This window comes from Asparagus officinalis, chromosome 6 (assembly GCF_001876935.1).
Source record: "Asparagus officinalis chromosome 6, Aspof.V1, whole genome shotgun sequence".
Lineage (NCBI taxonomy): Eukaryota > Viridiplantae > Streptophyta > Magnoliopsida > Asparagales > Asparagaceae > Asparagus > Asparagus officinalis.
Genome location: NC_033799.1, coordinates 69830640 through 69845860, shown reverse-complemented (window position 1 = coordinate 69845860; position 15221 = coordinate 69830640).

The window sequence follows — 15221 nt, the reverse complement described above, 5'->3', positions numbered from 1 at the left end:
TTAGCGTTAGGTTGGGTAATGTAAATTTGGCATAGGAATTTCCAACTGTGTATTAATACCAAACTCGGGCCCCCTCATATAAATTCCCAATGTGAGCCAGCTTCAGATTAGGGTTTCTAATATATAGTTGGTCATAACCAAACTGTCGAGCGAATCGAGAAGGCACGTAAGGCTCGATGACGCACTTCTTACCCTATCGAAGAACCAGATAACCTACTCTGATTGTGAGAGCCATCGATATGCCTCCACGCAGGGATGTGAAGCCCTCGGGGCCTATGTCCACATACCTTGTGGTCTTCTTTTCCATCCCATCAAAATCGGAGAGCAGCAAAAGACATGATAGTTGATCTCTTGTGATAGGATCTGCCTAGCCAAGACTATGTACACGTGCACCTATTAGGTTGACTCAAGCCACTGTACAAACAGGACAAAAGATCCACTATCCAGAGAAGCGTCCGTCATTAAAGAGGGGCAGTGCATGAAAAACTAGGCTACTAAATAAGTGTATGGCACTAGTACACGGGGTTGAGGAGTCTTCCAAACTTTCTTCCCAGTGACACCTATCTACCTGACGGAGAGGAAATCAAAAGTCAACTCCCGCAGGCCATTCTGCAAACAACATGCCATTGTAGAAAGGAGACTCACTGGTCTCCCATGGACCAAAAGGATGGCTGGGTATACTACCTCAGTTAGGATGGACTCATTGGGCTTTGATAGGATTACGCATCGCTTCAGCCATATCAGTAAAAAGCCAGTGAGGAGGACTATGTCAGAGATGGGAGTCTCAACTTGGTAATGGAAGCTCTTGAATTGGGTGGATGGTGGAAAGGTATCCTCCTGATCCTCATAGATATAGCAAGCATCAGAAGCTTTAATGCGAACCTTGATGCTTTTAAGAGAGTTCACAACAAGACGGTTCACTACCACGTCTTTCTGGTCTAAGTTTTGGAACAGATAGTCTGCCCAAGAAGTCTACATGACACCACCTCTGTATAGCCCAGTCAGTCGAGTACAAATTTGGAAATGGCACATCACCTTAAAAAAAAGTTGCATAAACTTCAAGATGTGCTGCTCTCAAGATAAAGAGCTATTCAGTTCCTATGATGAACTCTTCATTGGAAACTTCTCCAAATGGCAGCCCTGATACTTCATACATCCCATGGAGAGTAAAGCCCAACTCTCCAATAGGTGTGAAGAATGTGTAGCTATCTAGATTGTATCGCTCTAGCATAGCGGAAAAAATTAGGATAGCTTTGAACAATTTCACGTCGAGTGGCCAATACAGGAACTATGAGACCAGATTAGGCAAGCGATTCCTTAAGGTATTTGAGAACGAAGTCCACCATAAGGGTCCACAGCCCCCCATCTCTAGAGTACACCCAACCAGGAGATCTAAACGCTTGAGTAGGGAATTCACCCTAAGCATCAATGAATTAGCGAATAAAAATGTTCGTCGGGATGGTCGCCTCCTTTGCGATATCTTTTTCTTAAGTCTACCAGATCGCAGACCCTTCACGTATCCATCACTGTTTACCAGATGAACACGTTGATGGATGAAGGTCCCGAGGGATACATTTTTCTTTTCCTTTACTAGGTCATATAGTAGATGTCTGCGCCATGTGATGTGCTAGAAATAGGAGAGCGGATACATATTCCCTATATTCGGCAAGAAGAGAAAACAATTGTTGACTCTTTTGTAGTAGTTTGGAGTTCACCACATGTATAAATTTTTCATCCACTTCTATGTAGTCTCCAAAAAGGAACTCTGACTTTACAAACTGATCAGAGTCTGCCAGCGTATGAATATCCACATCAGTGACCACGGCCTTAAGAGCGGATGGTCTTGACGCCAGAATTTGGAAACATCATTCTGGGCATGGAGGGTGAATAGTGGAGGTTCTTTGCAAAAAATGGTAATCCTCATCCAGGCCAACTGTATACCTGAAGTGATGTTCGATAGAAAGCGATACATCAGGAAAGAGCACTACAAAACAAAAAAGCTAAAAATTAGTAGCTGAGAAGCGAACGACTGGTAAAAGTCCAAAGGACTAAATCAAAATGCAAGAGCCAGCCCTACGTTCCAAATACAAAACGCAAGGGCCAACCTTGCGTTCTAATTTTAGAACATAGGTGTTTGCGGTGAAAGTTGCTGTTTTCATTGCTATCGAATCTATTATAACTTTAGTCATTACAATAAACTCGAATGAAATAAAAAGTTGTTCTTTTTATAAGATCTCCTTACACAATGAAAATAAAAAAAAAGTTTACAACTTTATCAAACAAATGCAGAGATCGTTTATCGGTCTTCTGCTTACGTGGGATCTTTGCCTGTGTCGGGGTTTATCCGTGGACCACCGTCGATCAGATCTGATTGCTGAAAAATTGGGCAGAGCTTCGTCGATCCGCGAGGAGATCTAGAAACAGAAGCGCTTATCTCGACAAAAGCGAGATAATTGCTCTTCTTAGAATTACCACAACGGGATAATACTAAGGATTGGATGCGGGTGATGTAGATATGACGACTTTTGATCTCTTGCGTTGAAGAACTCGATCCGATCTCTCCTCCTCTCTGAAATCCATGCACCTTCAGTCTTCAATCCGGCAGGGCTTCGCCTAATCTCCAAAATTCCAGATCCCCAAAAATTAAGGCCTAAGGCTTGTATTTATAGGCTTGAGGGGTTGCGGAGCGGTTAAAACAATCTTAAGGCCCAAAATCCGCGGTGGAGACACCCTTGGGGTGTCTTGGCTGGGCTGAGACACCCTTGGGGTGTCTCGGCCGCCACCCAAGGGTGTCTCGGCCTTAGCCGAGACACCGTAGGATGTCTCGTTGGTCCGAGACACTCCATTGAGGTGTATTCATCCGCTTCCGCTGTAAATTCTTCATCCGAACTCGGATTTGAGTGATTCGAAATGCGTTGGAAAGCTGACAAGGAGTTCTATCAGCTCCGATGGTTAGATCATCTGTTGAATCAATGAGACATGAAGGGTATTGTTCTTTTTGTAAACATCGCGGGGCTCCTGATTAACCCGTACCTTCGTTAGTTCACGTAGTTCATCGATTCACTTCAATCATTTATCGACATCAATCGAACTCCTATGAACCGGATAGTGATGTTCATCGTCATTACTTAACACCAAGCTGTTCATAGAGACCTATAGGTAATTTTCGATGCCTACAGATACCCCCTCCAAAGCGTTCCAGACTCGTTTCTTTTATAGAAGAGACTGGAATACTTTGGATGTGATTGGTCCAGCCTTCAGTCGGCGTAAAGGACCTGTAATTAGCTTCAACTCTTGGCTCCTTCGATTTTCGATCTATTCAATGCTTTGACGAATAGCCGAAGTTCTTCCGGCGTTGCGTTTATCGCCTGGCCGTCGTCAGAGTCTCGAGTCTATTATCAGTGAGTTGAGTTTGGCTTGTGTCATTAACTTTTAATTGACTATCTCTGTCATATTGTGCTGACTTAGGGTTTCAGATCACCGTATGTTGATTTTTGGTCGCAACGCATTGACTGGCGTTGACCTAGGGTTACGCGTTGACCGGCGTTGACCCTAGGGTTTCGAATGTCGAACGTTGACTTTTTGTCGCAACGCGTTGACTGGCGTTGACCTAAGGTTACGCGTGGACCGGTGTTGACCCTAGGGTTTCGAACGTCGAACGTTGACCTTTTGTCGCAACGCATTGACTGGCGTTGACCTAGGGTAACGCGTTGACCGACGTTGACCCTAGGGTTTCGAAACGTCGAACGTTGACTTTTTTTCGCAACGCGTTGACTGGCATTGACCTAGGGTTACGCGTTGACCGGCGTTGACCCTAGGGTTTCGAACGTCGAACATTGACTTTTTGTCGCAACGCGTTGACTGGCGTTGACCTAGGGTTACGCGTTGACCGGCGTTGACCCTAGGGTTTCGAATGTCGTTGGATGCTCAAGTCACGAGATCAACTAATGAAGCTGATGCGTCAGTGACTCTCATATTTATAGGATTTTTGGCAAACCCTCAGCCATCAACGGGTTTGATAAGCCTTTACCGACTACCGTTTGAGTCGGGCTAGCATGCAGATTATCTAAATCTGTTCCGCATGTGACGTTGTGCTAAGAGAGTTAACGCTCTTAGTGCTACGATATTGAATACGTAGACTTCGTCTTTCTCACGGGAATAGACTACCCGGCGACGCGTGTTAGGCGTTGACTTAGGATTTTTGGCAAATCCTCAGCCCTGAACGGATTTGACGTGCTCTTACCGATTACCGTTTGAATCGGGCTTACATGCGGATTGTTTTAAGCCCGTTCCGCATGTGACATTGTGCTAAAGGAATGAACTCCCTTAGACTTGATGCTACGACTTCGAATATGTAGACTTCACCATTGTTACGGAATAGACTACCCGGCAACGCGTGTTAGGCGCTGACTTATCCTTACTTAGGATTCAGGATAAAAATCCCCAGACTCGGATTCTGGTGTCTTCTTCAATCGGTAAAAGACTAAACCGGCAACGCGTGTTAGGCGTTGACTTATCCCTGCTTAGGCTTTGGGATAAAATTCCCCGTGCGTGTGAGGCATGGATTATGGTGTTATTAATAACAACCTGCCACAATGTTGAATATGCGGTCTTTTGTCCTTTTTACGGTCAAAGACTAACCGGCAATGCGTGTTAGACATAGACTTTGGGATTTTTGGCAAACCCCCAGCCATCAATGAGTTTGACGTGCCTTTACCGATTACCATTTGAATCGGGCTAGCATGTGAATTATTAAAAACCGTTTCACATGTAACGTTGTGCTAAGATAATTGCTTCTCTTAGACTTAATGCTATAATTTTGAATACATAGACTTCGCCATTTCTTACGGGAATATGGCATCCGACAACGCGTATTAGGCGTTGACTCATCCCTACTTAGGATTCAGGATGAAAGTCCCCAGAATTATACTCTGGTGTCTTTTTCAATCGGTGAAAGACTAAACCGGCAACGCGTATTAGGCGTTGACTCATCCCTACTTAGGATTCGGGATGAAAGTCCCCAGAATTATACTCTGGTGTCTTTTTCAATCGGTGAAAGACTAAACCGACAACGCGTGTTAGGCGTTGGCTTATCCCTGCTTAGGCTTTGGGATAAAATTCCCCAGAATGGATTCTGATGTCTTTTTCAATCGGTGAAAGACTAAACCGACAACGCATGTTAGGCGTAGGCTTATCTCTATTTAGGAGTTGAGATAAAATTCCCCGTGCACAAAGTGCACGGATTGGAAGTTGGGAATTGTGTCTTTTCTCAGGGTAAAGACGAACTGGAAAATGGAAGAGGAAGAATTTTATATTCTATCTCCCGGCACTGAAGAGGAAGAATTTTATATTCTATCTCCAGTTGGAAAGGAAACTCAAGGTGGGATCTCCACCCCCAGAATCCGAAATGATGAAACTAAGAGTGGGATCTCCACTCTGAGAATCGAAGAGGTTCGAACGACCCTAACTTTTATAGGATTGGTCATTTGAACCCAAAGAATCCCTCATTCATTGAGGAGAAAGCCCAATTTCGACCCTAACTTTTATAGGTTTGGTGGAAAAAGGAACAAAGGCGGATTTTCGTTTATCGAAAAGGAATGACTCGGTCTTAGTCTCAACTACTTGTAGGCTTGACTAAGTGAGATTGGGAACAATCCTAACTTTTATAGGTTTGATTGTTCGAATGTGGACCTCTCGTTCATGGAAGGAATCGAGAGAGGAATTTAGCTTTGGCCCTGACTTTTATAGGTTTCACCTGAAAGCAAAGAGAGTGGAATACAGGTAGCAAAGAAAATGCCAACTCGTATTATCACTCAAAGGAAGACTTTAATGCTAGGTGATTAGGACCTAACATGTTGAGTCTGAGAAATGCCAATGACTGGCAGATGGAAATGTTGGTGGATCCACCGTCGTTTAATTTGATCAGCGGATGGTTTGGTGAGGAAAGATTAACCTATCAGAGGATTGGATCTCATCTCACAAAAAATAACTCATAAGAGTTAGAGAATTTTGATAAAAATAAGAAGAAACATTCTGACATTCAGAGTTCGAACGTAGATTTCTTATTCATCAATTCTACAATGACTGGGTTATCCCTAAGAATACCCATGTGGTATTCTTCTGGGAACTTCCCGATTCATTAGTTATCCTGAAGATACTAAGGATAGTATTTTTTTAGGAATTTGCCGTTTATCGGCATCATAAGCTGGTCACCATCCTTGGTGACTAGGCGATATGCGCCACTCGAGTAGACTGTCTTTACTACGAATGGTCCCTCCCATTTGGGTTTAAATTTACCTTTCTTCTTGGAGTTAAGGATCATAGGCCGCCTTTCAGCTAGAACCAAGTCCCCTTCTTTGAAGCTCCGTTGTCGAACCTTTTTGTCGAAAGCTCGAGAGATCCTAGCTTGGTAAAATTCGATATGCTGTTGAGCTTCTAAACGCTTCTCATCTAGCCTTTCAAGTTCTTCAAGGCGCTTCTGATGTTGCTCTTCGGTCGTCATTTGAGTCGCGAGGGCAATTCGAAGCGACGGGATTTGAATCTCCAATGGAAGAACGGCTTCACATCCGTATACCAGTGAATACGGGGTTGTTCCCGTCGGTGTGCGCACCGTGGTCCGATAGGCTCATAGAGCCGCACCCAGCTTGTCATCCCAGTCTCGTTTATTAGTTTTCATGAATTTTGACAAAATCTTTATAATAGTCTTATTGAAGGCTTCGGCCAATCCATTTGCCGTGGGATTGTAAGCTGTTGACGAGATGTCCTGAATTTTGAACTTTTCACAAAACCTGATGAAGGCGTTGCTGACGAATTGAGGACCGTTTTCATGTATGATTCGTCTCGGGACACCATGCCGGTAGATGATATGGTGCTTGATGAATGCAATGACGTTGCTCGTTTTGACTTCTCTGAGAGGAACCGCTTCAGCCCACTTGGAGAAGTAGTCGGTAATCGCCAGGATGAACCGATCACCTTTGACTGACGGGGGATTTATAGGACCGACGATATCCATTCCCCAGGTCTCAAATGGCCATGACGTCACCGAAGGATGTAGATGCTCCGGAGGTTGATGCATATAATTCGCATGTGTTTGACACGCATGACACTTTTGGGCATACGCGATTGCATCACTCATCATGAAAGGCCAAAAATATCCCATTCTTCTGATGCGGTCATAAAGCTTGGGGCCAGGTTGGTGTGCGCCACACTCTCCTTCATGTGCCTCTCTAAGAACTTCTTCGGCTTCTTTAGTTGATAAGCAACGTGCTAGCAACCCATCGTACCCCCTGCGGTATAGCGTTCAATTCTCCGTATTATAGTAGAATCTTGGCGCTCTTCGTCGGACTGATTCTCTTTCCTTCATGTCTTCTGGTAGGATTCCATGTAAGACGTAATCAATGATGGGGAAACGCCAATCTCGGGGTTCAAACTCAACTTGAGTTGAGTGTGTTTCCTTAATATCTTCTTCCTCGTCCTCTTCATCATAGATCGGTACTAGGAGTTGGTGAGTCCTCACTAGAACAAACTGTTCTATTTCAGGAGGTTGCGCCAGGGATACGGCCAATGCCGCTAATGCATCTGCGTAGGTATTTTGTAACCGTGGAATATGTTCGATAAAGAATCCTTCGAATGATTCTGCCATCTCTACTGCCATCTTATGGTATGGTATTAAATCCGGGCTTCGGACCTCGTACTCTCCCTGAACTTGTTTAACTATCAGTTGAGAATCACCGAAGGCTTCGAGATATTCAACCCCCAGTTCTTTAGCGAAACTGAGTCCTATGAGTAATGCATTATATTCGGCTATGTTATTTGAGCACGGTTCGGTCAACGAATAAGCTCGAGGCATAACGTGTTTTCCTGGGGAAACTAAGACAACTCCAACTCCGGAAGAAATCTTAGGACTTCTATGAGCACTCGCTACATTAGTTGCTCGTGAAGCGCCGTCGAAGTACAAACGCCATACTTACTGGTGTGAAGTTGCGTTGACTTCGTGGGTCTCATCAGGTAGGTCGTCATATATCTCGGCGGTATCCGTAGTTGGATTAGCTGCCAGGAGATCACAAATGGCTTGTCCTTTTACCGACTTCTATTGTTTAAAATGTAAGTCGTATTGGGACAAGAGTAAGACCCATTTTGCTAATCGCCAATTCATAAACGCTGGTTGAGTCATGAACACTCGGACTGGGTTAACCTTAGAGATAACATAAATGGTCTGTCCAACTAGATAATGCCGCATCTTCTGAATAGCGAACACCAAGGTGAGGCATTCTCTCTCAATCATAGGATATCGAGATTCAGTGCCTACCATGGTCCGGCTTAAATAATACACCGCCTGCTCATGACCGTTATCGTCATCTTTTGCAAGTAATGCACTTAATGAGTGGCTCGTCGCCTTGACATAAATCAAGAACGGTTTGCCCGATTTCGGTGCGACGAGTACGGGAGGTTTTGAGAGGTATTCTTTAATACTCTCGAATGCCTTTTGACAAGCGTCATCCCATACAAATGACACGCCCTTCTTTGTGAGCTTAGAGAATGGTTGGCATTTTCCTGAGAGGTTCGAGATGAACCGACGGATATAAGCTAACCGCCCTTGCAACCCTCTGAGCTCCTTGAGGTTTCTCGGAGGTTGCAATTCATTAATTGCTTTTACTTTATCAGGATCGATGTGAATACCTTTGGTGGTAACGACGAACCCAAGGAACTTACCACTGGACATTCCGAGGAAGGACTTGGTGGGATTCATTTTCAATTGGTGGGTCCGCATCAGATCGAACATCGTCTTCAAGTCTTTGATGTGATCTTTCTTATCACGACTTTTCACGACCAAATCATCCACGTAACATTCGACAGTTTTTCGGAGATGCTCCTGAAAAATCTTCGACATGGCTCGCTGATATGTGGCACCTGTATTTTTTAAGCCGAAGGGCATGACCGTGTAGCAGAAAACACCGAGGGGTGTTCTAAACGCGGTATGCTTTTTATCATCTGGATGTATCTTTATTTGATTATAACCAGAGAAACCATCCATGAAAGACATCCTCTTGAATCCGCACGTATTGTCAATGATGACATATGTGATAGGAAGGGGGAAATCATCTTTTGGACAGGCAGCGTTGAGGTCTCTAAAGTAGATACACACCCTGACCTTCCCGTTCTTCTTAAGGACCGGGACGATATTGGCAAGCCACTCCGGATGCTGCTCTTCTCTAACGAAGCCCGATTCAATAAGCTTCTTAACTTCAACCTCGATTGCTTCCATCATTTGCGGACGAAACCGTCTTTGTTGTTGTTTGACAGGCTTGACATCCGGCTTAATGTTAAGACGATGTACTGCCACATTAGGATCGAGTCCTGGCATGTCTTCATAATTCCAGGCAAACACATCGATGTACTCCCTGATAAGAGAGATTAACTCTTCTTTCTCTTCCGGTGGGAGGCTATCACTAATGAATATAGGCTTCCGATTATCTTCGTTACCCATATTCACCTGGAGTACTTGATCCTCGGTAGGAGGCTCCCTTTGCTCAAACCTCTGTTTCTAGCTTTGTTAGCAATTTGATCGATGATATGCCAGCAACACTCATCGTCGGATGAGGAGACATAACCTAGACCTCTTTTGTGGCGATAATAGTCATCGGGTTTTCCTTTTGGTACATAGGCCATTCGAGGTGGAACTCGCGGACCTCGACCAAAGCAAAGGCCCTCTCCGAGTGTGAAGTCATACCCATACTTCTCCATTAGATCGCACGCTTTTGCTTTATATCTAAATAGATGAGGAGCAGGTTTATCATCATCGTCTTCCTCTTCCAAGAAGTGGTCGGGTGTCGGAGATTTTCTTCCTTTAACGTAGACGACTTCCTTTCCTCCCCCTATCCCTGCGGGGATGACAAGTGTTGCTCCGTATGTATCCTGTACCTGTTTTTTAGTCAGACAAAATGACTGAAGTGGCATATACAAGTCAGGGTTATCATACAGCTCTTTAGTGACATTATCAAGACACATCGAGTACTCTAAATCATCATTTATTGATAGTTCTTCGGCAAGTTGCCAATTACAACTACTTTCCGATGATTCATCATCGTCAAGATTGATTACAATGGGTACAATATCATTAAGTAAAAAACCACCATCATAATCAAACCCAGCTTCGGTATCAGCCTCATCTTCGCTGTCCGTTCCTTGTGCCGATGGTTCAGTATCGGATTCGGCGCCGTATAGAAGGGAATCAGTGAAATAGTTCTCCAATCCCTTAAACGGTTGCTTATCCGCGACCACCGTCTTGACTTCATTATTTGTGTCCACATACTTGAGGCACTGGTGAAGAGTTGACGGGACTATGAGATTGCCGTGGATCCAAGGTCGACCCAACAGTAAATTATAAGATGTTTCCACGTCAATCACGTAGCAGGTAACTTCTGACTTTAAGTCTCCAATCTGACACTTTATTCAAATCTTTCCCAAGGGTCTGAACCCACTGGTGTTGAATCCGTAGATCGTAGTGCCCATGGATGCTAGTTTACTTGCTGGTATTCCGAGATTATGTAATAATCGGAATGGCATGATACTGACAGCGGAACCCGGATCAACTTGGATCCGGTTGACAACGCTGGAGCCAATGTGGCCGGTGAAATACAGAGGCCGATCGTGCTTTGAGTTCTTCGTTTGCATGTCTTCTTTGGTGAAAGAGATGCAGGGAAAACGGTGTGCCGCGAGATTACAGTGTTGAACTGACGGCTCCGGTTCTTCAGACGACGGCTTGATTCGAGTGAAGAAAGCTTCAGAGTCATTCAAAGCTTCCTGCAATGCTTTCCTTGTGTCCTTTGAAAGATGTAATAACTCGTACAGGGTTATCCTAGCTGGTATATTAGCTAACTGCGCCATGATGTCAAAATGAGACGGAGAGCTTGCACTTCCCGGTTTGTCTCTTCCAATCGGATGATTGAATCGAGACTGCCTCGGGTTTTGGACTTATTGGCGTAGAGGTTCTTTCCCTTTCTCCTTTTGTTGGACTTTCTCCGTATCTACAGGTGTTGGGGGAGTTGCGACAATTCCCAGCTCTGCTAACGTCTTGGAGGGAACGGTTTTGGTTGCCCCCTGCTTAGCCAGTTGCTCAGAAGCATCCGGATATTTGTAGTGATATTCATTCCCGCTCTGGGTCACAAAGGCCTCTTGTTCATCTTCGGAAAGCGAGAAGGCTGGAATTTTCTCGTCGTCTTCTCCTGGAATAGCAGAAGCTCCATAACAAGACTTACCTTTTCCTTTTGACCTTTTCTTGGAAGAGGCTCCAGTCCACTGTTCATCTTCAATCAAATCTGGATGAACCCAAAGAATCTCACCATTCGGGGCTGTGTGTGGTACAAGTCCCTTCTGGTGCTGTTTGTGAGGATCATCGTTCACGGTCTTCACTGCTGCATTTATTACCGGCTCATGCTGGAACCAGTTCAAGGGGACAGAACCGAAGCTAATCGACACTGCATTTGCACCCACCTTCTTCTCCTTAGGTTGCTTCATAGTAATGACCCCGACGTTGATTAGAGCTTGGATCTTATCTTTAAGGGCATAGCACGCCTTGGTAGGATGATGCACCGCTCTATGAAATGCGCAGTATTTTGGATCGCTAATTCTTTTAGCATCTTCCTGATCTTGGACCGGAGGCAATTTGATCTTGTTATTCTCTATAAGGTATTTGAAGATGCCGGGAACTTTATCTTCTTTGAACGAGTAGACTTTTGGGAACTTCGGCTCCGAGGCCTTTTGTTTCTGGGGCTGTTGTTGCCACCTAGATTGTTGAGGCTCCTTTTGTTGCTGCTGTTGCGGTTGCGCTTGTACCTCGAATGTTTGATTCGTGTCCACAGTATTCGCATGTGCTTTTCCCTTACCCTTAGGGACAAAGTTCTGTTGCGGAGCGTTATTTGCTATTTGGTCCCTTTCCGCCTTCTTCCATTTAAGGAATCGCTCGGCTCGTTCTCCTCGCACCTTCAAGTCCTTCCAGGTCTTTGGCGGTGCCATTCCCATAGCTTCGAGGATGTCCAATGAAAGATTATTGTGACAAGTCTCGAGAATAAAGTCTTCGCTGACCGGATCCCTGCAATTCATTGCTTTGTTTCGGAATCTCTTCACGAAGTTTTCGACCGTCTCACCATTTTTTTGTTTCTCGTCAAATAGTGTGCCGATTGAAATCTCTGTGTCGTCGTCAAAGAAGTTTGTTAGAAACATATCCTCCATCTCGTCCCAACTGTTGATACTCCCCGGCTTGAGGCGACGATACCAATCGAAGGCCGCTCCGTGAAGAGTGCCAACGAATGACCGTACCATTAATGATTCAATCCCGGAGATTATTCCTAAGTGAGACTTAAAATATATTAAGTGTTGGGTAGGGGAACCCTTTCCATCAAACGGCGTAAAGTTGATTAAATTTAACTTTGCCGGATATGGAATTGATTCCCACTCCCTTGGGTATGGACATGGTATGCCAGACCTCTTCACTTCTTCTTGTCTTCACTCGTATCTGTCTTCGAGTGGTTTTGGGGAGAGGTAACGTGGTCCTCTTTCGCATTATCCTCTGAGGGAGCACCTCCGTTATTGTTGTTGATAGGAGGGATATTTATGTTGACATTATCCTCTTCCCGTTCATTCTCCTCTTGATTCGGATTATTGCGACGACTGGGTTCTCCTTGGTGAGTTGTCATCGCCGCTATTTGTTGGTCATGCATCTCTCTCATCCGCTGCATGGCCATCTCCATCTCGAACTTGAAACTTTCCTTCTGCTTAGTCAGGACATCTTCAAGCATCTTGGTTACTTGTTCTGCACTTATCATGAGTGCCTCACGGGGTTGTCCCTCGCTGGATACCGTATTGTCCGATGCAATCGCAGAGCATGGCATCTGATTCTTCATCTTCTGATGGTAATCTCGTCCGAACCCTACCATAAGTTCCTCGTGTAATGGTTCCAGACTGCAGACGAGTTAGATACCGGGGTACTGGCGGAATTGACTCAGGATTATCCCGTGTCGATGCCCTTTTGCTGGTCATATTAGTGGTGACCCTCGGAAATTCTCCGTCTTCGACTATCCTTCTTCTTCATCGGAAATGCCTAGGCTTGGTCTCGGACGTTCCGGTGGAAATTCTCTCGAACACCGAAACTCTCCTTGGGGCTTTAGAACAGCAGCATTCTGACAATACCGCCTTTATCATGTTGGCACACGGACAGTGAGACTCCGTGTCTTGAGCATCTCTCTTTCGAGACTTACCCGCACCCCTGGTTCTATAGTACAACTCGTCAGTTTGATAACTGGAGCAATTACCCGCACCCCTGGTTCTATAGTACAACTCGTCAGTTTGATAACTGGAGCAACTCATAGAGTGCTGGTATGACTTCCCAGGTATAACACTATCATCATCAGACGAATGTGCTTCCTTCTGGGGATACGACGCTTTATTAGCGCTTTCAAAAGTCGCACGTTCAAGTTTACGCCTCTACGAGCCCGAAAAGCTAACGGGCTCCTGAATTTCGACCCGCAATCCAATGCGATCGGTAACAGGGGCTTTCCCTCTGTTATCTTTCTTAGGGAGATTGGTACGACCCCCAGTCTGGACTATTGTTTGGGGACCTTTCAACGGTCCCAATCGCTCCTTGACAGGTGCCTTACCTCAATTTTCTGGTAAAGGAATGATGCGACCTTTCAAAGGAACTTTGGATCTTGGAGGACCCATGTTCTTACCTGGCTCTACCGGAGGTGCGGGAGCAGGGGAAACAAGATCTTGATCTGAAGAAGGTTGGACGGCAACTCCGTCCATTTTTGTCTTAGGCACCGGTTTTTCCTTTGGCACCCACACCTGCTTGTGTCTAGGCGGCTTCTTGACCGTCTCTTCTTTCTGCATCTCTTCCGCTTTCTGCAGAAGGACTCGGGCATGCGCAAGCAATGCGTGGCGTTTCTTGATTCGCTCTTCGTTCGTTCGTTTCTGTCTTGGAGGAGGAGTGGGTCGTTCGCCGTTGTTGCTCTTGGCGCTGTCTGGACTTTAGATCCTCATTGTAGCGGATCCCGTCCATCGATTCTGCGGCCTTGGCTAGTTGTCACGCAAGGCGTTGACGCCGTCTTTGGCGCGCCCTCTTTGACAAGGTTGGAACACCTTCAGCAGTTGACTTCGCGGCGGAAGGGAGATCTGGATCTGCAGCTTCGACCACGTTAGACGCCATAGGAGCGTCGCGGGGAGTAAGTGCAACGACGGCAAGGGGATCTTGGATCTTCGATCCTGAGGGCCCGTGAGCACTCTTGGAAGATGAAGTCTTCCTACGCCTGTTTGGAGAGGCGGATCTGGAGGAGGAGGAAGAGAGGTACTCTTCAAACTTCTGTTGATCGAATTCGTATTCGATCTCTTCGTTCACCCGGATCTTGAATGCCGGTTGCGTCATGACAGCCTCGGCAGCGAGGTTGTTGGCTCCCACTGTGGTCGCCAGTTTGTTTGCGGTGAAAGTTGCTATTTTCATTGCTATCGAATCTATTACAACTTTAGTCATTACAATAAACTCGAATGAAATAAAAAGTTAATCTTTTTATAAGATCTCCTTACACAATGAAAATAAAAAAAAAGTTTACAACTTTATCAAACAAACGCAGAGATCGTTTATCGGTCTTCTGCTTGCGTGGGATCTTTGCCTGTGTCGGGGTTTATCCGTGGACCACCGTCAATCAGATCTGATTGCTGAAAAATTAGGCAGAGCTTCGTCGATCCGTGAGGAGATCTAGAAATAGAAGCGCTTATCTTGACAAAAGCGAGATAATTGCTCTTCTTAGAATTACCAAAACAGGATAATACTAAGGATTGAATGCGGGTGATGTAGATCTGACGACTTTCGATCTCTTGCGTTGAAGAACTCGATCCGATCTCTCCTCCTCCTCTCTGAAATCCGTGCACCTTCAGTCTTTAATCCGGCAGGGCTTCGCCTAATCTCCAAAATTCCATATCCCCAAAAAATAAGGCCTAAGGCTTGTATTTATAGGCTTGAGGGGTAGGGTGTCTCCACTTGATCCGAGACACCCTAGGGTGTCTCCACTTGATCCGAGACCCCCTAGGGTGTCTCGGCTTGGGCCGAGACACCCAAGGGTGTCTCGGCCTTAGCCGAGACACCATAGGGTGTCTCGTTGGTCCGAGACACTCCATTGAGGTGTATTCATCCGCTTCCGCTATAAATTCTTCGTCAGAACTCGGATTTG